General features: G+C 40.8%; 1 protein-coding gene across 3 annotated transcripts in view; it reads right to left on the bottom strand.

The window, feature by feature from the left end:
- The window catches only part of LOC123774609 (uncharacterized), a 178,182-nt gene extending 150,981 nt beyond the window's left edge, over positions 1-27,201 (bottom strand). For all 3 annotated transcript variants that reach the window (XM_069303937.1, XM_069303938.1, XM_045769067.2), the window contains exon 1: positions 26,937-27,201. The gene's annotated coding sequence lies outside the window, so the exon portion shown is untranslated. The remainder of the gene's footprint in view (positions 1-26,936) is intronic.
- Between the last annotated feature and the right edge of the window lie 703 nt (positions 27,202-27,904).

Here is a 27,904-nt window from a genome sequence, read left to right as displayed (position 1 = left end):
CTGAATTCTGAATGCATGATAAACCAATGAGCCAAAGGTAAAGTAATTACGAGCCAAAGCGCCAAAGAATATGCCTTTTAAAAAAGTGGGAATATCCCAGGATTGTGTAAAAGCTGATAACAATAATACGTCAAGACAAAATTCAACAAAACTTTCAATATCCAAGAAACAGTACAATTTACGCAAATAACAATCACAAAATTTCAAGAAATGTTAAAATAATTAAAAAAAAATTCCGGCTACCAATAATTATAGTCAGGCTTTCAAAGTGCGCGTACTGGAGGTAGCACATGCACGAGACACCGTTCATGCATAGGTGTGGTGTACATGGTAGTTAGACAATAACTAACTAGTTCAACACTATCACTGCTTACCTTACAGATCACCGAGATCCAGTTATTGAACCCATTATGTAACTATACAGCCCGAAACGCGTTTGCGTAATAGTGGCTTTGCGTTTTGCGTTTTGCGTTTTAGTTGCGTTTAGTGGCAATGCGTTTTGCCCGAAACGCATTGCGTAATAGTGGCTTTAGGCATTGTATGTACTAGCTCTATCTATATATCAATCCATTAATATAACATCACTTGTATGTACCTTACCTGAATAAACATATTTATATTTATTTATATTTATATTTATAACCATTCTACCATTTACATACAGGATGGGTATGGGGGTACGTGACAAACTAGTTCAAGTTTAACTTGTCTTCTATTCAATTTTGGGTCTTTAATTATCTATCTGCGGTTTAGTATGTTATCTCCACCTGTTTCTGACACACTTTTATATCTTCACCCGCTTCTGATATACTAATTTATCATCCTCCACCTGTCTGTGGCATGCTGCTACCATCCTCCACCTGTCTGTGGCAAACTGCTACCATCCTCCACCTGTCTGTGGCAAGCTGCTACCATCCCCCACCTGTGGTATGCTGCTACCATGCTCTGGTGTCCGAGACGCCACTAGGGTAATATTGCGGGTGCAGCAGCCAGTAACCAATAAACAAATGGTGAGAAAAGTTGTAAACTGGTGGTTACTGAGGGTACACCACGTAAACTGGTGGTTACTGAGGGTACACCACGTAAACTGGTGGTTACTGAGGGTACACCACGTAAACTGGTGGTTACTGAGGGTACACTAACACGTAAACTGGTCGTTACTGAGGGTACACCACGTAAACTGGCCGAACATTGTTTCAGATTAATTCATAACTTACATGTAATCCACAAGGCGTTATATGAGCGTTATTTACCCGAGGGCCACCTCCTCGACGGGGGCAGGATGCCGGCAGCTTGCCAAGGATCGCTCCATTTGAACAAATCCAGAAGGGTCATGATGAGGATTCGAACCTACGTCCAAAGCATCCCAGACGCTGCCTTAATCGACTGAGCTACGACATGGTCAAAAGAATTGCAACCAAAAGTTCTACTGAACTTACTTGGATCCTGCAGCCTCTCCGAGACACAAACCAGGATTTTACACAATTCCCCCCATGCACTCGAGCTATGTCAATAGGCCGTTCTAAGGACCTGCCCGAAACGCTGCGCGTACTAGTGGCTTTACAAGATTGTAAATACCATGCTATGTATCCTCACAAACCTTATGTACCTTCTTGTATATAAATAAATAAAATAAATACATAAAATAAATAAATACCTCTTCGCCCTTACTTCATTACACACAGAAATCACAATAGCGTGATGCATCAAATGCTCAGTCGATTAAGGCAGCGTCTGGGATTCTCTTGGACGTAGGTTCGAACCCTCGTCACGGCCCTTGTGGATTTGTTCATTTGATGCATCACGCTATTGTGATTTCTGTGTGTAATCCCTCCATTTTTCCTCATGATTTTTTTCTAGCTGGATTTTGAACTGCATATATTTCATTCACCAAGAAAAATAGCTGACATATTCCAAGACGTTCCTATAAAGCATACTTACAAGGGTCATGATAGCCTGTTACCTGGGTAAGTTTAACAAGGTTATGAAGTGTAAACAGTAAACACTACTGTGCTCATGCCAGGATCCATGCCCATGCCCATGCCAGAGGTCGGCGGTTGTTCAACGTCCTCCCAGCAAGCATAAGAAATATTGCCGGAACAACCGTGGACATCTTCAAGAGGAAACTAGATTTATTCCTCCAAGGAGTGCCGGACCAACCGGGCTGTGGTGGGTATGTGGGCCTGCGGGCCGCTCCAAGCAACAGCCTGGTGGACCAAACTCTCACAAGTCAAGCCTGGCCTCGGGCCGGGCTTGGGGAGTAGAAGAACTCCCAGAACCCCATCAACCAAGTATCAACCAGGTATCAGGTACCCCGTCATATTGGCACCACACAGTAACGTTGGTGTGTGGCCCTTGTACCCTGTACTCATCCAGACCTCCATACAACCCCAACTGCCACACACTTGTAGCCAAGTGGTATTCCAACTCTGGCACCGTCTGTCACTCTTCTGATTTAGTTACTTGTCCATGTAAGTGTTTTGTTTGACAATTCACTGTGCTAAACATTGACTCTGCTAGTTACTGTTTGCACTCTTCTACTTTCTTCTGATTATTTTAAGAGTTCTCGTGTAATGACACTTTTTAGAGGAGTATTGGACAGCTCAAGATTAACATTTAACATTGTCTTTCTTCATTGCAAGTATAGCAAGGGCGTCAACATTAACATGTTCTTGCAGCTCAAACTAATCTGACCACGATCCTATAAAGCGGCCGATAACCAGCAAGATATTAATTAAATAATGAACCACTTTTGTATCAGCCTCGCTCCGGAACACCATCTCCTGGCAGTCAACACCACCAGAGTCTGCCCACGGAGTCCTCTCTCTCAACAATTACTTACCACTGTAATGTATTGACAATATATTGAGTTTTTTTCAGTTTTCATTATACTAATAACTGTGGGCATTAGCGCCCATTTACATTTAGATCAATCCACGCAGCCGTCTGAAAAATATATTTCGTTCCCTGACGCAGGATACAGCAAGAGGCCATACAGCATGAGAAGTGAACAGTAAAGGGTGCTTCGTATCACTCAGCACTCAGGCCCCACACAAGAGGGGGACCCTCAGTAAACATACCCGCCTCCCACTATCAAAGTACCTTTATATTTGCCTTTGCACAAGGAACTCACAATTACGTTATATATCTATGAGGAAATCACAGGAGCAGGACGGGGGTCGAACTAGCGTCCTGGGTAACCTCAGACGCACGCCTTAGTTCATGGACCAGGATATGTTATAAATTATGTAACCTGTGATCCTCACACATCAACTAGGAGTCTTGAGGCACCAACTTGGTATCCAATCCAAGTTTTCACATACAACCCGCAAACACTGGTGTAGGTAATGGAGTTTTCCAACAGTTTTTATTTAGTTCTAACTCAAGATGTGCTCAAGCCTAGCCCCAATATTAGCAGCCCTAGACAACTATCAGCGCATGTACTTGCCCAGTACAACACCATAATTATGCACTGGAAGTTTGAGAAAGTTAGATTTTGATAGGTAATGAAACATTGATGATGAATTAGTTTTGTTATAAATTGCAGGTATTTCATATGCAATAAACCTAATAACTTCCTATAAAGTCCGTCTGGTGATCTAACTCAACCTTACTATATAACGGAAAGAATTTACAACAAAGCAATTATGTCAGTGGATGATTTGCTCGAGTTAAATACCTGCTTTAGGACACGTCATAAACACAGTTTACAGAATTAGACAATAACTACAGTTGCTCACTCATCTCCACCAGATACAGGAGAGGGGAAACCATATGGTACTAGTTTGATAAAAAAAAAGTAGCAAAACGAAACAAACTATCGCTGTAATCTAGAACCAGCCATATAATCACAGACTCTAGGGCGAGGATAGTACTATGTGAGCGTTATGTGGTAGTAACGTATTGAGCAAAGGAACGCGTCATCGGAATTTCGTAGCAGCAAAAGTCATGGAAGCATACGAGGCAAAAAAATAAGTAAATAAATAAAAATATGAATAGATTCCAGAATACTCACTGATTTTATTTGTATGTGCGTGGTGGTGCGTGCCATTTGCAACAACAAGGTAACGTCAATTGACCCAGATACCTAAATGTTTGAAGTGTTAAACATATTGTAAGTTGAAGTAGCAGGGATTGCGTCATGTGATGGTGGTGGTGAGGTTCCCACCGTACCACAACCCACCCTCACCACACAGCCTACACACGATACTTCGCTCTAAAGTCCTAGCCTACTCGTTCGCGCACCCTTCTGTATGCACTCGAATTTATCCTGAAGAGTAAAGCTTTACAGAGACGCACTTACCCGCACGAGAGCAGGAGGGAATGGTAGTCACGTGGCCGGGGTGAGAGACGTGGCGGTCGATGGTGCCGGAGTATAACTAGTTTGTCCAGCTATACATGCTGTCGCCTGTCCTTTCCTCCTATATTACTCTCTAAACTAGTATACATTATGTGCGAATCTAAATCTCTGACCCTTCTTTAGGCGCCTTATGTTGAACTGTTCCAGTATAATATTCAACTCTTTCCTGCTCACAGTCACAGATATAAATACCTTGAAAAACGCAAAACCGGAACACATTTGCAAATTCTACGCTAAAGGAATATGCAAATATGGAAAATTAGGAGCAAAATGCCATTTTCTGCATCCTCGAAAATGCAGGAACATGTTGGAGAGGGGTACATGCCGTTTTGGAACAGGGTGTAGATACTTCCACCCTAAATTATGTCAATTTTCAATTAGGGACAAAAAATGCTACAATCTTCAGTGTCCGGAATTCCATGTGAGAGGTACAGAGCGTTATTGACGGGAAGATCAATATGACACTACTGGAAATTTTTTAGAGGAAGGCAGAAACAGAGTAGTAAATATAAGAGAGAGTAACAGTCAGATGGAACCACTACAGGATTACAGAGGGGAACGGAGATACCCACAAGACTGGAATACAAATTACCAACAAGCACACAGGTACTACACCACACAACACCCGTCCTACTACCAAAACTGGACGAATCACTTCCAAAACGACACACCCTGGACGCAAACACAGTGGCCTCCTTACCAGAGCCTCAGATATTAAAACCAGGTAAGGCTTCCAGCACTTCCACTAACACGATAACATCATTTATATTTGCCAACATCCAGGGTATAAAAACACGCAAAACCAACGAAGTTCAATTTATAGATGGTCTCCTTCATGAGGCAAATGCAGTGTTTGCAGCCCTAACAGAAACCCACACAAAGGACTACCATGATGGTGAAATATGGATCTCAGAGTACAATCTTTTCAGATGTGATAGGAAACACCGGCTTCAGGGTGGGGTCAGCCTCTACATCAAAGACACACTCATCTGTACTGAGCTGCTAAACACCTCAAATGATATGGTGGAAGTGCTGATAATCAAAATAGAGATTTTAAATGTAGTTATTGTCCTTGTATATAAGTCACCGGAGGCAAACCCTCAGCAGTTTAAAGACCAACTAATGAAAATAGAACACTGCTTGGAAAACCTCACAAATCCAGCTCCGAACATCATCCTGCTTGGGGACTTCAATCTACGGCACCTGAAATGGAAGCACCTGGCTAATACAGTAATATCAGAAAGAATACCAGGAAGTAGCCTAAATGAACAGGCACATGCAAATGACCTGCTACGGATGTGCGACAGGTTTGCCTTAAACCAGCAAATAGTAGAGCCAACTAGGAAGGAGAACACGCTGGACCTCATTTTCACTAATAATGATGAATTGATCAGGAACATAATGATTACAAATACCTGTTACTCAGATCACAACTTAATTGAAGTTATGACAACCATGGGGAGTAGACCTTCAAAACCAGTCCAGATTCCCGGTGGAGGAGATTTCAGCAAATTCAACTTCAATAATAAACAGATAAACTGGGAGCAAATAAACCAGGACTTCACAGAAATAAACTGGGAAGAACAGCTAGAAAATGCAAACCTGAACCAGTGCCTGGAAAAAATAAGCTCAGTAGCACTAGAAATATGTTCAAACTGCATACCTCTAAGAAAAAAGAGGAAGAGATGCAGATTGGAACGGGAACGTCGTTCCCTATATAGGCGAAGAAAACGAATCGCGGAACAACTTGAGAGTCGCACCCTATCTCAAGAACGGCGAAGAAGGTTAGGTAGAGAAATAGAAACAATTGAACGGAAGCTACAAGAATCATACAAAACCCAGGAGAGGCAAAGAGAGCAAAAGGCCATCAGTGAAATAGAAAGAAATCCGAAATATTTTTTCTCCTATGCAAAATCAAGATCAAAAACCACATCTAGTATCGGGCCCCTGCGAAAGGGAGATGGAACTTTCACCGATGACAACAAAGAAATGAGCGAGCTACTGAGGACGCAGTACGACTCTGTTTTCAGCGAGCCATTAAACACACTAAAGATTGATAACCCAAATGAATTTTTCATGGATACGATACCAACATCAAATCATATATCAGACGTCGCCCTATCCCCACTGGATTTTGAAGAAGCCATAAACAGTATGCCTATGCACTCTGCACCAGGCCCGGATTCTTGGAACTCCATATTCATAAAGAACTGTAAAAAAACACTATCGCAGGCCCTCCACATTCTGTGGAGACAAAGCCTAGATACTGGCGTTATTCCTGATATACTAAAAAGAGCAGAGATAGCACCACTTCATAAAGGAGGAAATAAGGCAGAGGCAAAAAATTACAGACCGATAGCGCTAACATCGCACATCATAAAAATTTTTGAGAGAGTGCTAAGAAGTAAAATCAGAAAATACATGGAATCACAGCAACTCCATGACCCCGGACAACATGGTTTCAGAACAGGGCGCTCTTGCCTGTCGCAGTTGCTGGAACACTATGATATGGCATTAGATGCTATGGAAGACAAACATAACGCGGATGTAATTTACACAGATTTCGCAAAAGCTTTTGATAAATGTGACCATGGTGTTATTGCACATAAAATGCGTTCAAAAGGAATTACCGGAAAAATAGGCAGATGGATCTACAATTTCCTGACCAACAGAACCCAATGTGTAATAGTCAACAAAATAAAATCCAGCCCATCAACCGTGAAGAGCTCAGTCCCCCAGGGTACTGTGCTTGCTCCAGTACTTTTTCTCATCCTCATTTCGGACATAGACAAGAACACAACCTATAGCACTGTATCATTCTTTGCAGATGACACTAGGATCTTCATGAGAGTAGGCAACATAGAGGACACGGCGAACCTCCAGTCAGATGTAGATCAGGTCTTTCTATGAGCTACAGAAAATAATATGGTGTTTAACGAAGATAAGTTCCAGCTCATGCGCTATGGAAAAAATGAAAATATAAAAACGGAAACCACGTACAAAACTCAGGTTAATCATAACAGAACGAAAAGGCAATGTAAAGGATCTGGGTGTACTCATGTCGGAAGACCTTACCTTTAAAGAACACAATAAAGTAGCCGTCACAACTGCAAGAAAAATGACAGGTTGGATAACAAGAACTTTTCACACTAGAGATGCTATACCGATGATGATACTTTTCAAAACGCTTGTGCTCTCTAGAGTAGAGTACTGCTGCACAATGACAGCACCTTTCAAAGCTGGAGAAATTGCTGACCTGGAGAGCGTGCAGAGATCCTTTACTGCTAGAATCCACTCAGTAAAACATCTAAACTATTGGGACCGACTAAAGAGCCTAAAACTGTATTCCCTTGAGCGCAGGCGGGAGAGGTACATAATAATTTACACGTGGAAAATATTAGAGGGGCTGGTCCCAAACCTGCACACAGAAATAACATCACATGAGACCAGAAGACATGGCAGGATGTGCAGAATACTCCCGTTGAAAAACAGAGGTGCAACTGGTACTCTGAGAGAGAACTCTATCAACATCAGAGGTCCGAGACTGTTCAACACGCTTCCACTACACATAAGGGGCATAACTGGCCGACCCCTCACAGTGTTCAAGAGAGAACTGGATAAGCACCTCCAAAGGATACCTGATCAACCAGGCTGTGACTCATACGTCAGGCTGCGAGCAGCCGCGTCCAACAGCCTGGTTGATCAGTCCGGCAACCAGGAGGCCTGGTCGACGACCGGGCCGCGGGGACGCTAAGCCCCGGAAGCACCTCAAGGTAACCTCAAGGTAAGGTAAGGTGCTCGTATCTGAGCATATGTGCACGTATGCATACATTTATGCATGCATACAAAAATGTAATTTCTGCATACTTGTATTATCAATATGTGTGATTATGTATGTATATATAGCTGTGCCCGGGTTATCTTGAGATGATTTCGTTTTTTTTTTTTTTGGGGGGGGGGGGGCAGAGAAATTCCTGCACAGCCCTAAGCCTCTCGCTGGCCCACTAAGTGTTGCTTGTTTGTTTTACTTAGGCGGAGTATGAGTATTTATGACTCGTATGGTAAGATTCAATAAGTAAGATTTTGCCCCCATGTGTTTAACAACTTCTTCTGCTCTGTTGAATCTAAGTTGAAATCTTTATGGGTTTGTAACCGTGCACTGTGTTAGAAAATGTTCCAGTGGTCTGTCGGGCATTTCTCCAGTGCTGACCTTTCCTCTCATCTCCCGGAACCTGTAAGCCTATTTCCCATGCACATGGTAATCCAAGCCTAATGCGATGTAAGTGTACTTCTGTTGTTCTACTCCTCCCCTTCATCAAAATAAGTGGTTTGTAGTTGGTTGAATTCTTGTACCAACCCGTAGATCCTGATGTTACAATTGCTGTGTTGTGATCACTGTACATCTTTTGCATTGCTCAATTTCTAATTACTTCCTTAATCTGTGATAGACTCTGGTATGTAAATGTCTACATTTCTTCTCTTAGTTGCAAGGTTTGCAGCTTCGTCTGCAATGTCTTTCCCTATTATTCTCACATGACTTGGCACCCAGTTGATGAATACCCGACGGCCTTGACGTTTGAGTGAGAATTAATGATATGACATTTGTGATCAGATGGATGTTGCCACGTATGTGTTCTTGTTGCAAGGTTTTAATGTCAGTTCTCGAATCTGCGTGAATGATAACATGTTGTCGGTGTTCAGCAAGAGCATGTTCCAAAGCCCTTTGAATGGTTAGCATTTCTGTAGAGTTGAACACCCATTTGAGAGTCTCCAATTGTTTACAGTTTCTTGCCTTAACTGCAGCTCCGATTTCTTGTCCTTGCTGGTCTACTGATCCATCTGTGAAGTATGTGAAGCTGTCAGATGCCAAGTTTGCTTCTATATGCTTCTTTGCAATTTTACGTAGCAGATGAGGATTAGTCCGTTTTTTTCCTTCAAGAGCCATAATCTTAAAGTATGCTGGCAGCGATTTCCAAGGGGGATTGCATAACAAAGTCTCATTGTTTAGGTATATACAGTCTCAGTGACTCTATTTGTTATATCGAATGCATTGATAGTGTTTATTGCACAATGAGTCCACCTGTTGCTATTGGAGACTCTTCTGTCCCTAGTTAGTGCTCCAGTTATTATATCTTTAAGTAAATTGATTCTAGGTCTAGTCAATATCTTTGTCAGCATGCACGCAGCAATTCCTTTTACCCTTATTTCAATCGACGTTAGCCTGGTTTCTAGCTTTAGGTTCAGTATTTTAGTCCATCTGGGAGCTCCTGTTATGACTCGCATTGCATCATTTTGAATAACCTCAACGTTTGCCCACTGACCAGGAGAAAGAGTGAGTAAGGCAGGCGTTACATAATCAACTAGGGAACGAACGGAGAATATGTAATACATTCTTAACACTTTGTGTCCCACTCCTAGACGAGGCCCTGTGATTGCTCTCATTATATTCAGTCGTGATTTTCCTTTCTCCTTTAGATATTGAATTTGCTTGTTGAATGTCATTTTAGAATCTATCCACACTCCGAGATATTGATATTGTGTAACCCACTGAAGTTTAATGTCTTGAATGCGTAGGTACCTGTCTGGAGTGTTGCTACCTAGTCTCATTGCCTTCGACTTCTGTGCAGATATTTTTAGCCCTAACATGCTGCATTCAGATGTTAATTTATCTAAAGCTCCTTGTGCTTTATTTAAAGGTGAAGGACCTGCGACGACTAATGCTATATTATCTGCATAGCTTAGCAATTTAACTGTTCTGAAATTGTCATGGTAACGAGGTTTTCCATAAGGATATTAAAAAGACTAGGACTGAGAACTCCTCCATGTGGAGTCCCATTTTCATGCAAGTGGTAGTCCGACACTTGTCTTTGCAACTTTACTCTGGCATACCTGTGACTTAAGTAATCTTGAATCCATGCTAGCGTATTTCCATTTACACCTTTTTTAAATAAGGTGTGTAAAATTGCTTGCGGGCTTGTAAGTTCAAATGCTTTTTCTAAATCAAGGAAGATCACAATAGCCGGACCAGAATTACTGTTCCTAGTAATGTTGCTATGCAATTAGCAGTACCTACTCCTCTAGTGAAGCCAAATATGTGTTTATGCAGGTCTCCAGTCTTCCACAGTAGCCTATTTAAGACCATCCGTTCTGCAGTTTTACTAATGCATGATGTTAATGAAATGGGTCTGTAATTGCCAGGTTCTCTCGGCTTAAGAATCAGAATGTTGTCTGCTTTCTTCCAAGAGGTCGGCAGTTTGCCTTGCTGCCAAGATGCATTTATAACGTCCAATATCCCTTGTTCTCCAGCAGGACCTGCATGTGCGATCATTAAGTATGTAATGTTATCAGCACCTGGTGCAGTGCTGATAACACCTTGTTTGGCTCTGATAAGTTCTTGTTTGGTGAAGGGACAGTCACATTCGTCATTTGTAGCTATGCTCTCATGAATAGCTGTCAACCTCTCTTGTTTTAATTGTTCTTGCTGCTTTCTGACCATTGCAAGAAGCTGATATGAAGCTGCTTTTTCTGCAAATTGGAAAGAAGTCTCTCAGCCTCCTGCAATGGTTGAATACATACATGCCTGTGGTCGGGCTGGTCGACCTGATATGGTTTTAATCTGACCCTCTATCTTGCCAAGACTACTATGTTCACTTGGAGTTTGACACCACTCAAACCATTTTGCCTCCTTTACCTCTCTAGAAACTCGTCTTGCTTCAGATATCATCGCTCTTTGCAGAGTTCTTCCTTCTGGTGTGGGGGTTTCTCTTTAGATGTTTTCTGAAGATGTTGACTCTGTGGTTTTGTTCTTAAACTTCATTACCATAGAACCAATAGGTCTTTCGTTGTGTGTTTCTTGTGATAATAATTGGAATAGCTTTGTTTGCAGCAGCTGCAATGGCTTCCTGGAGATTGGTCTCGTGTACATTTAAATCCTTAGGTGACGTGCATATTGCATTCCATTTTTCAAGTTTCTCGTGGTATATATTCCATTTGGCCTTTTTTAAATTCCACCTAGGTTGTGCAGGTGGTGTAGGAGGTCGTTCTATGTTTAGTGTTGTGACAGTAGCATAGTGGTCACTGGTGATCACCGGGTCTACTTTCCACTTTGCCTGGTGCTTGAGAGTTGTTGAGATTAATGTAAGATCAAGGGAACCCCCTTGAATGTGACTGGGTTCCCCAGTGTCAAGAAGTATAATTTCAGGTACTTCTCGCAGAGCTGCAGCTAAATGGCGCCCATCTGCATTGGCTGGCCCAGTCGCACCTAACTCTTGATGATGAGCATTAAAATCCCCAGCAATAATTACATTTTCATGCGTGGCCAAGACTAGCACTGCCTCTGCTTCTAGTTTACGTCTAGGGCCCTTGTAGACGTTGTATATGAGGAGCTCAATATTAGCCATATTCAATGTTACTGCTAATACCTCTACTCCATCCCCACACGAAACTGGGTCTATTTTCTATGGTGTTTCTGACTAGGGTCATTAACCCTCTTTGTCTTCCCTGTTCATACGGTATAATAGTGCTGATATCCAGCTAATCTGAAGGACTTCGTGGCTATGAAAGAGAGTCTTCCAAAACGATTATATCTGCTTTCGTACTGATTGCAGCTTCCTGAAGGGTGTGGTTTTTACTTCCAAGACCTTGTATGTTCCACTGCAGTATTCGTAATGGCCAGACGACGGTTCCGGTTGGTGTTGCCTGTTCTACTAGAACTCCTCTTCGGGATCGACGTCTATATTCTCCACCTCGCAAGTCGTGTCGCTGCAAATCGAACTGCACTGATTACTCATGGTCATCCCCTGCACTGTTGGAATCTGTGCATCCCTGTTGTCCATTATTTTGCTGTTGGTATTGCTGCACATCGGATTGCACTGATTGCTCGTGGCCGTTTCTTGTTTTATTGAAACCTGTACATTTCTGCTGTTCAATACTTCTTTGTTGGTGTTGTTGCATATCAGACTGCATTGGCTGTTGATGTCTGTCTCTTGTGTTGTAAGATTATGTTGATCTTGGGTGGTCACAGCTTCTTGCAGTTGCTTTTGTGAATGTTGATGTTCTGGTGTCTTGACTACTCGACTGTTGTTGGTAATCTTTAAATCCATGTCGCGTTGTTTGTCCTCTTGTGCTTCGTCTTGTCTCAGACTGTCTATTTCTTGTGTAACTGTGGTCTGCTGCACGATCTTGTCCATTATTACACAAGTGATTTCTTGCGTCTGTGGTTGTGAAGCGTTCTGCGTCATCTGTAGCAATTAATAATGATCTGGACTGGTCAACCAGGCTGTTGGACGCGGCTGCTCGCAGCCTGACGTATGAGTCACAGCCTGATTGATCAGGTATCTTTTGGAGGTGCTTATCAAGTTCTCTTTTAACACTGTGAGGGGTCGGCCAGTTATGTCCCTTGTGTGTAGTGGAAGCGTGTTGAACAGTCTCGGTCCTCTGATGTTGATAGAGTTCTCTCTTAGAGTACCTGTTGCATCTCTGCTCTTCAACGGGGGTATTCTGCACATCCTGCCATGCCTTCTGGTCACATGTGGTGTCACGAAGGGTCACTCTCCCCTCCCCCACTCTCTCGCCTACCTTTTACTCTCCCATTCTTTTCACCTTTCTCCCTCAACATCCCTCTCTCCCAATCTCCCACTCCACTCTCCCCCCCCTTTCCACACCCGACTCTGAAAATTAAGAAATTATGAACACTGCTAAACCTCTTCGGAAAACAAGTTCCAATTTTTAGACAAATTGCAAGGGGCTTGCTAGAGATGCCGATATTACTTAAAAGGATATAACTGGACCATCCCCTGACTGACCTATGACACTCTTATACCTCCACCGTGTCATCTTGGAAAGTTGGGCGATACTAGTCCCCTAGCATTTAGCCGCCTACTTTGGACAGATACTCCTTCATATTATTTAATATATATATATATATATATATATATATATATATATATATATATATATATATATATATATGTATATATATATATATATATATATATATATATATATATATATATATATTATATATATATTATATATATATTATATATATATTATATATATATTATATATATATATATATATATATATATATATATATATATATATATATATATATATATATATATATATATATAATATATATATATATATTGGTTGCAGTCTTTCTTGTAAACACGTTGTTAAATATGACCGAAAACGTAAGATTAATAATTCTAACACGAATTTTCTCAATGTGTCTTATGTTTTTTTTCACTGTCGATGGTAATTGAAAAATCAATTCTCCAAAATTTATATTTATTTCTAGTCTGACGCGACGCCTGAACGCGTTTCATAATAACTTATTACATTTTCAAAGACTTCAGTTTACATACACAACTGTAACCTGTAAACACGCAAAATCCGTCCATACTTATACTCGCATTTGGGTGAGGTGATATGGTGCAACAGTTTTGGGTGAGGTGAACAAACTTGTGACAAACACAAGACAGAACACGAAACTATGGGTATAAATTGGATATGAGAACATAAGAATGGAAGTAACTACAAAGCACCTATTGGCCCATACTTCCCCCTTGATGCTTCTATACTGGTTCGGAATCTTGAAGTGGGTAGAATATAGTTGTGCATTAATTGGCTGTTGATTGCTGGTGTTGACTTCTTGATGTGTAGTGCCTCGCAGATGACGAGCCTCCTGCCATCGCTGAATCTATCGATGATTTCTGTGGTGTTTGTTAAGATTTCTCTGGTGATGGTACATGTGTTGTGTTAGTTGACTCTTCAGAGGTTGCATGGCGTTTCACCTTTCTTTTTATGTCTTCAACAAAACCATTAGAGAAGCCGTTGTTGACTAGGACCTGCCTTACCCTACAGAGTTCTTCATCGACTTGCTTCCATCCTGAGCTGTGGCTGAGAGCACGGTCGACGTATGCGTTGACAACACTCCTCTTGTACCTGTCTGGGCAGTCATTATTGGCACTGAGGCACATTCCTATGTTTGTTTCCTTAGTGCATACTGCAGTGTGGAAGCCTCCGCTCCTTTCTGTGACTGTTACATCTAGAAAGGACAACTTCCCATTCTTCTCCATCTTGTAAGTGAAACAACAGAATTCCGCTCAAATGCCTCCTTCAGCTCCCGCAGACGTCTGACATCAGGTACCTGCGTAAAAATGTCGTCAACATACCTGCAGTATATGGCGGGTTTCAAGTCCATGTCAACTCAGACCTTCTGGTCGATGGTACCCATGTAGAAGTTCGCACACAGGACACCTAGGGGAGAACCCATGGCGACCCCATCTACTTGCTTATACATGTGCCCATCTGGGCTCAAGAAGGGTGCCTCTTTAGTGCAAGCTTGGAGTAGTTTCCTTAGTAAGTTTTCTGGTAATGGCAAGAGGAGTATAAGCCAGATCACGATACATTCTGTCTGCTATCATCCCGATTGTTTCATCCACAGGTACGTTGGTAAACAGTGATTCTACGCCCAACGAGGCTCTTATCCCTTTGGCCCGTCTTCCTTGCAGTAAGTCAACAAATTCCGTTGGAGACTTCTTGCTAAAAGCACAATATTATATATATATATATATATATATATATATATATATATATATATATATATATATATATATTCAAATTCAAGGAGAAAATTCAAGGCACCCTTACCCCAGGGGCCAAGTGTGTCAGATGATACAGGGTTTTACCATTTCCCTGTGGTTGATCACACCACATGTCTCATCAGCACCCAAGAGTATATAGGTGTCCGCCAAGGTGGACACACATGTATAGTCCCACACCAGTTGTCTGCCCCTCTTCTATGGACATACATCTGGATGAAGCGTGGGATCGCTTCATCCAGACACTGAGCTGAGGCAAGGCTCCTCTAGTCATTAAGTTGTGTCTTGCATCCCAACCTTGCAGCTTCTGCAAATGCAGCCCATGCAATCCATATATGTCCGCTACTACTCTGTTGCAAATGCACCTTTTTGCCCCCCCTTGTATGATGGGGATTTTTAGCATCACATACGTAGTTCTTGACAATGTGTACTCGTCTTCATATAGTAGGGTAGCTGCATAAATGTAGATGTACCTAAATATGTTAATAAAAAAAAATTATGAATTGGGACACCAAGGCGGAGAGCCACTGCAATACAGGCCTTATCTAGATCTAGATACGTCCTGTTGCAACAGCCCGTCCTCCAAAAATGGGGAGGTAAATGTAACAGCCCCATAAGTGCAATTATGTACTAGGTATGACAGGAAATGTACTTATTTTCACTTAGTATTAAACCATACTGTCAAATATATTGTAAATATTTGAGTTTACCTGAAAACCTGAATAGGAAACCACGACCTAACCTAACCGTCTTAGTTTTTAAAGATAAGCATTTTATTGCTTCTTAATTACAATTACTACTTAACCTATAGCTATACTGTTAGTTTGTTTAGTTTAGTTCATTTATTATGCACCCCATACCCATCTTGTGGGCGGTAGTGGAAAGGGTTACAGAGGCACATAATGGGCTCAGGGACTGAACCCATTATGAACCCATAAATTCATTTAGCTAAGCAAGTTACAAAATTCAGTATAAGTCGTCACATCAACAATTTTATAAAACAAAACTAAAATATTTTAATAAATTGTAAAGTAACTCAGGATATTTTCAAATTTTGTATAAAATCTCTATAGTTTAATAAAACTGAAAAAGAAATTCCTGATACCTGTATTTAAAACCTGTGTATAGCAAACTGAACTTTAAAACTTCATCCTAAAATTCTGAGTGTCTTAACAGAAAACGAGGAGAATAAATGGGGAGGTAAATGTAACAGCCCCATAAGTGCAACTGTGTACTATGTATGGCAGTCAGGAAATTAACTTATTACACTTAGTGTTAAAACGTACTGTCTACTCGGAGGATGGGTTGTGCAGGCATAGGTACAGCCAGGAGATACTCCCCTACATGTGGTGGTTGGGGGGGGGAGGTCCACCACTAAGGCGAGCTTTCTCCTGTTGCGATTTCTGCAGCGTGGAGGATGGTATTAGTTATTTTTCCACCGCTGGGTTATCCCAGTGGTGGGATAACCACACACACACTCTGGTATAGAGCCAATTGCCAACAACCTGTAGCCAGACTACACCCGCTCCTACTAAAACTTTATGCCACTTCGTGTTCTCGTCGACCCACAAAAAGTAATCCTTAAAAACGTTTTTGTGGGACAGGGAGTCTCACAAAAACGTAACCCTTAAAGACTTGGAATGTCATACGAGGCGAACACAACATTTAAGGAGTCACAGTGAGACCACTTCAAACATATTTTTGGAAGTGATGTATTCACTTATTATTGCATTACGACTCCAGCTTCAGGAGGCTGGAGTCGTTCTTGCCCTTGATAGGAGTGGTTCTTCTCCGGTCCCGATCACGGCGACCTCCGGGTTTGGAGTCCCTGTGCCTTCTTTAACCAACTTCGAGATCAACTCCGGAGCTCACAGTTCCTGCGACGGCGCTGGAACCAGTCGTATTGGCGCTTGCCTTTCCATTGGAAACTTTCGGCGACGTGGAGAGGGGGAAGGGGACCTGTTGCTTGGGTAACAGCTTCTCCTCCATACCCTGGCTTTGCGCCCTGAAGAGACCACTCCAGACCGACAACCAGAGCGCAACTCTATAGTCTCCTGAGAGTGATTGATGCCGTCTACTATTACTACCAGGCTTCCCTGAGGAAGATACCTTAAGGTTTCTCCTGCGGAGTTCAATTAGACAGTGTAAATTCCAATAGGGAAGGACAAATCTTAAAAGTTGAATTATTACCACGAACCAAGTGAGGAAAATAAGTAATCATCAAAAGAAGGCACCAAGCCGGGAAGACTATATAGCACCGTTTGTGTCGAGGGATATTCTAAAGGTTCTATGTATCATTCAGGTTGTCAATATAACAAAAGAACACAAGACAAGCAACATCAAAGGTATTGCATTCACCAAGGATTATATATATGGGCAAGTGACCCAGAAGTTCATTAAGTAGGCAAGATTTTCGCTCCTTAACATGGGGACATTCCACAAGGTACACGACTGAGTGGGACAATGAAGTTCGGACAAAAAGAGGATTTAATGCTTACATTTTTCTGAATATTTGTAAATGTGTTGACGTTCTATGGATACACTCCACATCCAGGCTTAAACTTGGATGCAATACATCCAAGTATTACATGTAATGTTTCGTTGGATTAACCAAACCCGATCCAAGTCTTTCCCGTTATCAGCAGAGGCATTTGTCCCGGCTCGGAGGTCTTGAATTAAATGATAAAATTCCCCTCACCTTATATCTCTGATATTCAAAATACTTCAGTCTCGGAATTTTCTTAAAATTACCAATTTGCTTTCAGAATGTACCAATACCAGTCTTGAGACAAGATAATTACTGGAGGTGAGCACCTGTCAGTGTCGGGAGTCAGACAGTAACGTCATACCATTTAGGGGATACCAGCCAATTAGTGTGAACAGCTGGCGCCACCAACCATTTTAAATACCAAAAAGGAAAACAAGAAAAGAATGATAAGATTTAGAAGTTCATGCATAAATTACGCGCCTCTTAATTTATGGTTCTGAAAAGCAATATAGTACTAATATTATGACCATATCTATGTACAACTCCTTAGTAACAATCGTTACGATCTAGAAGTCTTGCTTCTGGCAACATTACGTTTCCATAAGCAAGACTCCAGGCATCACTCATCTGGCAACATCATGTTGCCAGGTTTGAGTCATTAACCCAACGACTCTACAGTCTGCAGAAACTGCAGTCTCCGTGGTGAAGTGGTAAGACACTCGCCTGGCGTTTCCCGAGCGCTATGTCTTGGGTTCGTATCCTGGCCGGGGAAGATTTACTGGATGCCAATCCTTAACTGTAGCCTGTTTCCCCAACAGTAAAATGGGTTGTTAAACGATTTGGCGGGACGTATTCCGGGGAACATAGGATTAAGGACCTGCCCAAAACGCTATGCGTGCTAGTGGCTGTACTCGAATGTAAGAACTCTTGTATATATAAATAAAGGATGGCATAACATACAATACCATTAGAGTACTTGCTGAGCTGCCAAATAGCCCTTTTCTAGAATTGTTTAATCAAAGTCTAAGGCAGGGTGTCTTACCTGACCGCTGGACAAAGGGACTCATAATACCCATACCCAAGCCTAATTCACAAAAATTCAGACCCATTTCTCTGACATTGTGTATGTGTAAAGTTCTTGAGAGAATTATACTCGACAGACTAATATTACAAATTAGACCCCACCCTGCTCCTAACCTGTATGGTTTCCTTCCTGGAAGAAGCACACAAACTTGTTTGCTAAATATTTTATTAGAGGGACAAAGCTCCCAGGCGGCATTTATTGACCTCCAAACTGATTTTCGTACATCAAAGAAATAGTCTTAGAACAACTAGCCTCTTTTGGAGTTAAGGGAAGACTGTTGACATGGCTCAGGGGTTACTCGAGTAACAGAACCACCTCAGTCTTTTTCAAGGGGGTCAAAAGTAAACATTGTGCACCTTTAGAGTTGGGTACACCCCAGGGTGGAGTGCTAAGTCCCACACTGTTCAATTTTCTGATGCATAAATTAACAATTGATATTCCCACACTACCTGACGAAGCCGTCATTTGTTATGCCGATGATATATGCATTGTTGCAAATACCCAAACTAGACTGCAAGCTCTACTTGATTCCCTCGCTGCCAAAAGCATTGAATGTGGTCTTGTTATCTCTATAACTAAATCCAGAGTTCTCCATCCCCAAGAGAAAACTCATGTCCCTATAGCTTTCAAGGTCAACAGCCAGAACATTGAACCGTGTAGGCAGCACAAATACCTTGGAGTTGGTATTAACAGTGACATTGTAAATGATCTACACCGTAGGTTAAAAGTAAGTCTTAAACCAGTGAAAACACTTACTGGTAAAAATATTGGTATCAATATTGAATATGCTAGATTATTCTATATACTTGTTCGATCTCTAGTTGATTATCATCCCTTGCACTTAATTAACTTCCCCGCCTCTACGTTGGACAAACTTGAATACAGAATGAAGCCATGAGGATAATTCTTGGTGCCCCAAGATGCACAAGAATCATCAACATGAGGGAAGAACTGAAGCTTCCAACCATACTAGAGAGAATCATGCAAGTCAACACTACCTTTTGTCTTAAAGTCATGAGAGATCCTGCATTGGTCCGAGACAACTTATTCAGTGTTGTTAACACCCTAGTGACTGGTGCCGACATACCAACTCACTCCTTTTATGATGAATGGCTGAGTAAAAATGCCTACAATCTCATCAAACTCAACATTCCTTCTGGGTGCAATCTACCTGTCTCTGATATTCTTCTGTATCTGTACCTCACCATTTATGTATCATACACACCTGTCACCAAGAAAGATAATGAGAATCTTGCTCTTCTCAAAGCTGTCACTCTTGAAACAATTGCCACCTCCATCGAGAATTTAAGATCTCACGAGCACCGTGTCTACACTGACGGCTCAGTCTAATCTTCTACTGGACGGACTGCAGCAGCATGTAGGTTTTATAGAAATAATATTTGCACACAAACTGTCAGTGTCAGGTTAAACAACTGGCTGACCTCCACACAAACAGAACTAGCGGCACTACAACTAGCTACCAGTACATTGCAGAAGGAATAATATTTTGTGTTTCAAAGTTTGCTCTTCAAACAATTGAAAACTTCTGGAAGATCGACAGCAAGAACCTCATACTCCCAATTATAAATGACCTAATTGCTGCACAGAGTAAAGGGTTTCGAATCTTCTTTGTATGGATACCATCACACATAAATTTAACCCATCATAATGACACAGACATTGCCGCCAAATTAGTGTTTAACAAAGATGAAGTTGAATTAGACCTAGGTATCCCCATCTCGGTCAAAACTGTATTGTTCCAAACACTCAGGTCTGATAGGAGAGAAATTACTAACTCCCAACGACCTGAAAGCACCAGTATAAAAAGCTATGATTTGTTCAGATCTGAAACCTATATTTATGGGCAGCACAAAACATCCACCAGCCTGTGCGACACAGTGGTTGCCAGGATCAGGTTGGGTTACCGTTACCTGTGGCAGGTGGCTACAGGTGACGGATCTCCCAATCCTGAGCAATCCAGGTGCAAATTCTGTGAACAGGAACTGAGAAATAATCTCCCACACTACATCATCGAATGCCCAGTTATCAGAACATTCACACCCATTGGCATGAGGTACCTGGAGCTTTGCAATTACTTTATTCATTCTTGTGTTCTTGAGGATATCCTCATATTGCACCCAAAATTTGCCAGTGCAGGCTACTGAACATATGGCCCTGTATGACTAACCATCCTGCGAGATGGGGACTTTTAGTATCAGTGCTGCCTTATCCACTCTTGTGTTGATGATATACTCATAATAAACCCAGAGTCTGCCCGTGTAGACTACTCATCACGTGCCTCTGTATGACTAACCATCCTGTGTGATGGGGATTTTAGCACCACGTAGCAAGTTTTTTGAGACACTGTACTCCTCTTCATATAGTCTAGGGCAGCTGCACAAATGCAGATGTACCTAAATGTGTTAATAATATTATATATATTATATTATATTAGTATATTTTGGTAGCAGTCTTTCTTGTAAACATATGTTGTTAAATATGACCGAAAAGGTAAGATTAATAATTCTAACACGAATTTTTTCAATATTTCTTATGTTTCTTTTCCCTGTCGATGGTAATTGAAAAATCAATTCTCCAAAATTCATTTTTATTTCTAGTCTGACGCGACGCTTGAACGCGTTTCGTAATAACTTATTACATTTTCAGAGACTTTAGTTTACACACTAAACTGTAACTTGTAAACACTAAACAGAGTCAGCAGACAAATTACTGACATTCCCCAAGATGCAACCCACATCCAGTTGTCTAACTGCTGGGCGAATAGAGGTATTGGGCAACAGAAAACTTGTCCAACCGTTTCTGTCCTGCTCAGGAATTGAACCTGGGTCCCTCGGTTTTGAGCCGAGACGTAGACCACTGTGCTACAGTGGTCTACAAGATGAATTTGCTGAGTGAATGAGTCCTAAGCGGGAAGACTGGTGACCCCCAGGACGGTGTACACTACATACCGGGTCCCTTGTCTTTTTGGTATGAAATTATATCTTACCTAATCTTTATTTAAACGAGAATGAACACCAAAATATTTACAATGTACTGATGTCTAGCATTCAATACTACAAGATATACATGTCCAGCATAAAAAAATTCATGGCATATATGCCTAGCATACATAAGTATAATGCATTATGTCCCTCCACACACACACACTTAGGTAAGCATTGCTTCATTTGCCTCCATTTAATATTAATCGGCAAAAATTTGGGACCCGGCCCATGAAGCGAAAAAGGCGGCGGCGGCTTTGGTAAAGTCGACGTGGATTGTGACAGATGACAACTTTACTGGACACACAAGTGCTTCATGCAGCATCCGGCTGCTCTGACGGATGCATATTAACCTGTGTAGCTCTTGCTGCTACAAAACTGCATGAAACCGGCAGCTGCCTGCATTACACACAACCTTCAAAACGTGTATTTAAAATCAATTTGACCTAACGTGGTCTAATTTCCAGACAGGTCACAATTTGGACACATTTTCAGCCACGTGACATTATGACTTTCTCTACTGGAATGAATTCATGTAACAATATGCAGGCGATGAGTCACAATAACGTGGCTAAAGTAAGTTGACCAGACCATACACTTAAAACATGAAGGGACGACGACGTTTCGGTCCGTTCTGGACCATTCTCAAGTCGAAGTAACAAGATATGTCTCATGTAACAAGATATATCTATAGTAATGTAAGACATTTTCAATTACACCGAAAAATCTATTTTAGAAAACGTGTTTGTGGGTCACCGGAAATCAGTGTATAATATAGCACGATTTAGAGTGTCTTTTGTTAGGTTATGGTTACTATGCTATGTCGGATAGCTCGAAGTGAATTTTAAAATAAATATTTTATACGTAAGTCACGACATCATCAAAATCAATTGTGTCCTTGTATAAGAGCAAGGGAGGGGAACTATCAGGGAGAAAGCGCCAAGCCAAAACAAGCAAGAGTTTATATATATATATATATATATATATATATATATATATATATATATATATATATATATATATATATATATATATATATATATAATATATACAAAAAATAAAAAAGGAAGGGGGTGGTAGGAGAAAAGCACACAGAAACTGTATTGGAAGGGATCTAAACATTCCCTCTAATGCGTTATGCGTGGTTTCCTCCGAGGCTATGGGTCCCCCTTCTTCCAGCTAGAGGTGGTATTCCCTTCTATATATATATATATATATATATATATATATATATATATATATATATATATATATATATATATATATATATATATATATATATATATATATATATTCATACAGATTTAACGGAAATTATTCGTACAAATGCATGCGCAGGTAGCATTCCTGCAAAGACGCGAGTATAATACTTCCCATTTGCCACATGCAGTTACGAGTGGATAATTACGACGCCCGGGAAATCCCAGAAGATTGGGAAATAATTTTACAACGACAATGACAGGCATTACTTTTAGTCGGACACGGACTGGTAGTACTTTTAACAAGGACATGGAAGACGTAATACACAACAAAAAATACATGTACACAACGTAAAATAAATTTTCAACAGAAACGAAGAGAACCAGTTAGAATAGTACCAGAATAGTAAATACGGTTCATGACGAGGCTACCCATCCCCAGGTAGTTCGATAATCGAGTAGCTTTACATTATATATATATATATATATATATATATATATATATATATATATATATATATATATATATATATATATATATATATATACATACACACACACACACAAAAGAGTTCTTACATTTTTGTACAGCCGCTAGCACGCACAGCATTTCGGACAGGTCTTTAATCTTAACATTCCCGGAATACGACCCCGCCAAATTGTTTAACATCCAGGTACCCATTTTACTGTTGGGTAAACAGAGGCTACAGTTAAGGATTCACGCCCAGTAAATACTGGGCGCGAATACGACTATTCATACATATATGAATATTCAAAACATTGACCTTCAGTGGGTTACAAAATATCAATATCTCGGAGTGTGGATAGATTCTAAAATGACATTCAACAAGTAAATTCAATATCTGACGAATAAAGCAAAATCACGACTGAATATAATGAGAGCAATCACAAGGCCCCGTGTCCTATCTCCAGTGTTAAGAATGTTTTATATACACTCCGTTCGTTCCCTAGTTGATTATGCAGCGCCTGCCATACTCACTTTTTCTCCTGGTCAGTGGGCAAACGTTGAGGTTATTCAAAATGATGCAATGCGAGTCATAACAGGAGCTCCCAGATGGACTAAAATACTGAACCTAAAGCTAGAAACCAAGCTATCGTCGATTGAAATAAGGGTAAAAGGAATTGTTGCGTGCATGCTGACAAAGATATTGACTAGACCTAGAATCAGTTTACTTAAAGATATAATCACTGGAACACTAACTCGGGGCAAAAGAGCCTCCAATAGCAACAGGTGGACTCATTGTGCGATAAACACCATCAATACATTCGATATAACAAACACAATCACTGAGACTGTATATACCTAAACAATGACTAAACAATGAGACTGTTATGCAAGCCCCTTGGAAATCGCTGCCAGCAGACTAAGATTATGGCTCTTGAAGGAAAAAAGAACCAGACAAATCCTCATCTGAAACGTAATATTGCACAGATGCCTATAGAAGCAAACTTGGCACCTGACAGCTTCACATATTTCACAGATGAATCAGTAGACCAGCAGGGACAAGAAATCGGAGCTGCAGTTAAGGCAGGAAACTGTAAATAGTTGGAGACTCAAATGGGTGTTCGACTTTGCAAACAGAGATGCTAGCCATTCAAAAGGCTTTGGAACATTCTCTTGCTGAACACCGACAACATGTTATCATACCTACAGATTCGAGAAATACCATTGAAACCTTGCAACATGAACACATACGTGATAACATCCATCTGATCACAAATGTCATATCATTAATGCAAACACTCAAACAACAAGGCCGACGGGTACTTATCAATTGGGTGCTAAGTCATGTGGGAATAATAGCATATGACATTGCAGACGAAGCTGCAAACCTTGCAACTAAGAGAAGAAATGTAGACATTTACATACCACAGAGTCTATCACAGATTAAGAAAGTAATTAAAAGTAGAGCAATGAAAAAGTTGTACAGTGACTACAACACATCAGTTGCAACATCAGGATCTGTGGGTTGGTACAAGAATTCAACCAACTACGAACCACTTACTTTCATAAAAGGGAGCAGTAAAACAACAGAAATACACTTACATCGCATCAGGCTTGGATACCCATGTGCATGGGAAACATGTTTACAGGTTCGGGAAGATGAGAGGAAATGTCAGTACTGGAGAAATGCCCGACAGACCACTGGAACATTATATAACACAGTGCGGAGTTACAAACCCATTAAGATTTCAACTTAGCAACAAGCAACACTTAGTGGGCCTGCCAGAGGCTTAGGGCCTGCGCAGGAATATCCCTGAAAAAAAGTATACGTATACGAATATTCATACCTGGATACGAACCCAGGACGAAGTGCTCGCGAAACGCCAGGGGAGCGTCTTACCACTACGCCAGAGGAACTGCCCAATTGTTTTAATTTACTCCATATATTTTGCGTGTAAATGTCATCGATTCGTTGTGCCGAATTATTGATAAAGTGCAGAATGTCGAGTGGTGATGAATTTTACTCAAGTTTTTACTCGCTTCTTCAGACCAAAATCATGCTCCAGTGGCGATCATTATCGCTTATTTATTGTAATTTTCTATTTGTTTTCGACATTTGTAATTCATTTTAATGGATAATGATAATCCTGTGTTTTAGGTAGTAATATAAAACACTACTTTCCCGTTGTCTCGCGTCCAAACATTATTATTCAAGACGTGAAGCACTTCTGTAAACACATACATGATGCTGATAAAGAGGGGGGGGGGGATGGGTTGTATTACTGATGTACATTGTATAATGAATTATGTATTATATTTTATTTATATATTTATGTCACTTAATTACATTACAAACTATATTTTATTACTCCTACACAACAGTGGCTTCAGGTGACACCTGAAGCAGGTGTGGGGCGGGAGACACCTGTTGGACTACCAAAAGGCAACGTGTTGATAATATTGATCGGCGCTGAGTGTTGAGTCCCAACACATGGGCGTCCAATGGTGGCTTACTCAGTGTGGCAACCACTCGATACGCGCGCTCTCCTACCCCTAGTTAATACCATTCCCTACCAACCACCATCCTATTCGCACACAGTTGCAAATAATCATTTGCCAGCAGTTAAGCGTGCAACACTAAAAATATTTATAACGTTTATTCTTTGGTGCTTCAAAATATACTGCAGACGTAATTGGTGGCCTATCGTATCGTAAACGTTACATTAAAACGTAACCTGGGGTGAAATAATGACCAGAAACAAAACCCTTAAATTCCTAAATACTAAAAAAATGGCACACCTAAAAACTCTGAATTAATAAATTCGGATAATTTTTCTTGAATAAAAACAGAATAAATTTTATTGTGAAAAGTGTGTTAAATAGTAAATGATTGATGAAGATTAAGCCACCCAAAAGGTGGCATGGGCATGACTAGCCCGTAAAAATAGTAAATGTTCTAGTAGCCTACAAGCACAGCTCCGTCCATGATTGTTATCTTCACGGAAGCCGACAAAGTTACGACCAACATGCCAGCCTCTTCCTCCATGAATTTCTGAGCTTTAAATATTGCACTACAGTCAAACAACCGGAGTTGGTTAACTTATATAACGTAATTTTTTAAATCGATTTATTTGAAGCCTAATGCGAATGCATTGGTAGTACAGTCGGGTTCGTTTTTCTACTCTCAATCAGCAATTCCGGGTTCGAATCCCGGGTGGGACAGAAATGATTGGGCGCGTTTCCTATAGCCTAATGGCCTGTTCACCTAGTACCAAATAGATATCCAGATGTTAACCAGTTTGCTGTGGGGGGTTGCATCCTGGGGAGTCAGTAGTTCCACGTTGGGGTGGGGGGGTGGCTTCGATATAAGCCCAACATGTATATACACTGGCTGCCTGTATCCCACCACAATGAATTATTACTTCCCGATCACCCGGAAAGGCCGTGCAAAATACGCAGATTTTGTTATTATACTTTAAAGAACGATATATATTTACTTTTAAAGATTTACAATATATATTCACTACACTGATACTTTCCACATTTCAAAATATACACACGAAAACATTGAATAAAATACAAACATTGAAAAGCTGTGAGATCAATATAAATAAAAGAAACCGATGTGTAATTCCAGAGCAATAATAATTTATCCGATAAAACATTCTAAAATCAATATACTGTAATTTATTAAGGCGTAATACCAGTAACGAGGAAACAGTCCAACCTTTGGGAGGATGACGACGCGTCAAGCGTGTTATGGTGAGCGACTCCACGGCGTCCCAACCTTCTCGGGTGTGTATCCATCTCCACACTAACTTCCTCACTTTCCGGCACGCATTTTCCTCAATCCTGTTGTCTAGTTAAACTAGTACGTCAACAAATGGAATCCATTAGAATTCTCCCAACACAAGATGTGAGCAATATTAGGGGTTATAGCAGTAGAAACTGTCGCGCCGCTGCCACCTGGAGCAGCTGCAGCCGAACAATGTAGTGAGGAGCTGGCAGGGTCGCCGGCGGTCCAACAGTTCTCCCTCCCTGGGTAGTCCACACCGCTAGTTTATTCCTACACTACGCTATTAAATCCTATTCATTTATTTAATCTCGTGTTTATAAACAATGCGATACAGTTTAGTGAATAACCTATGTTCTATTACATTTGTAAGCAAACATCACTGTAAAGAAAAACTGAAGTAGGCTTTGATATTATTTATAGTTTCACATTTATTTAATGGGTTTAAGCTTGCGCATGCGTGTGTGTGTACAAGTACCTCAGTGACTATGAGGAACGGGGCGAGTTACAGTTTCATATGGTTATCTTTTGGTTCCTGTTGCGTTTTTAAACCTCTTGATGTAGATTTGTCAAATTTGCTATGGAAATTGCGAAGGTTTAGTTATTCAATTATGTACCCCATTTTTGTATATATATCCCGTGGTTCTTCTTGCATGGTAGTTTGATAATAGATTAAATAACTAGTATAGAAGTCACTTTTGTCTCAGATCTACGAGATTTTGTTGAAGTTCTTGATTTATTATTGTTCTGAGGCTATTTATAGGCAATCCAGGTCTATGAAAAACTATGACTTCCATCAGTGTATTGCACTTGTTGGTCACCCTTATTGGTAATGCCACAAAAGATGGAAAGATTGGCAGATTAATGATTGATTGATTGATTGATGAAGATTAAGCCACCCA

The sequence above is a fragment of the Procambarus clarkii genome, chromosome 51 (genome assembly GCF_040958095.1).
Source record: "Procambarus clarkii isolate CNS0578487 chromosome 51, FALCON_Pclarkii_2.0, whole genome shotgun sequence".
NCBI classification, from domain to species: Eukaryota; Metazoa; Arthropoda; class Malacostraca; order Decapoda; family Cambaridae; genus Procambarus; species Procambarus clarkii.
Note: the sequence above shows the minus strand (reverse complement) of the source record. Positions and strands in the feature narration are given on the sequence as shown.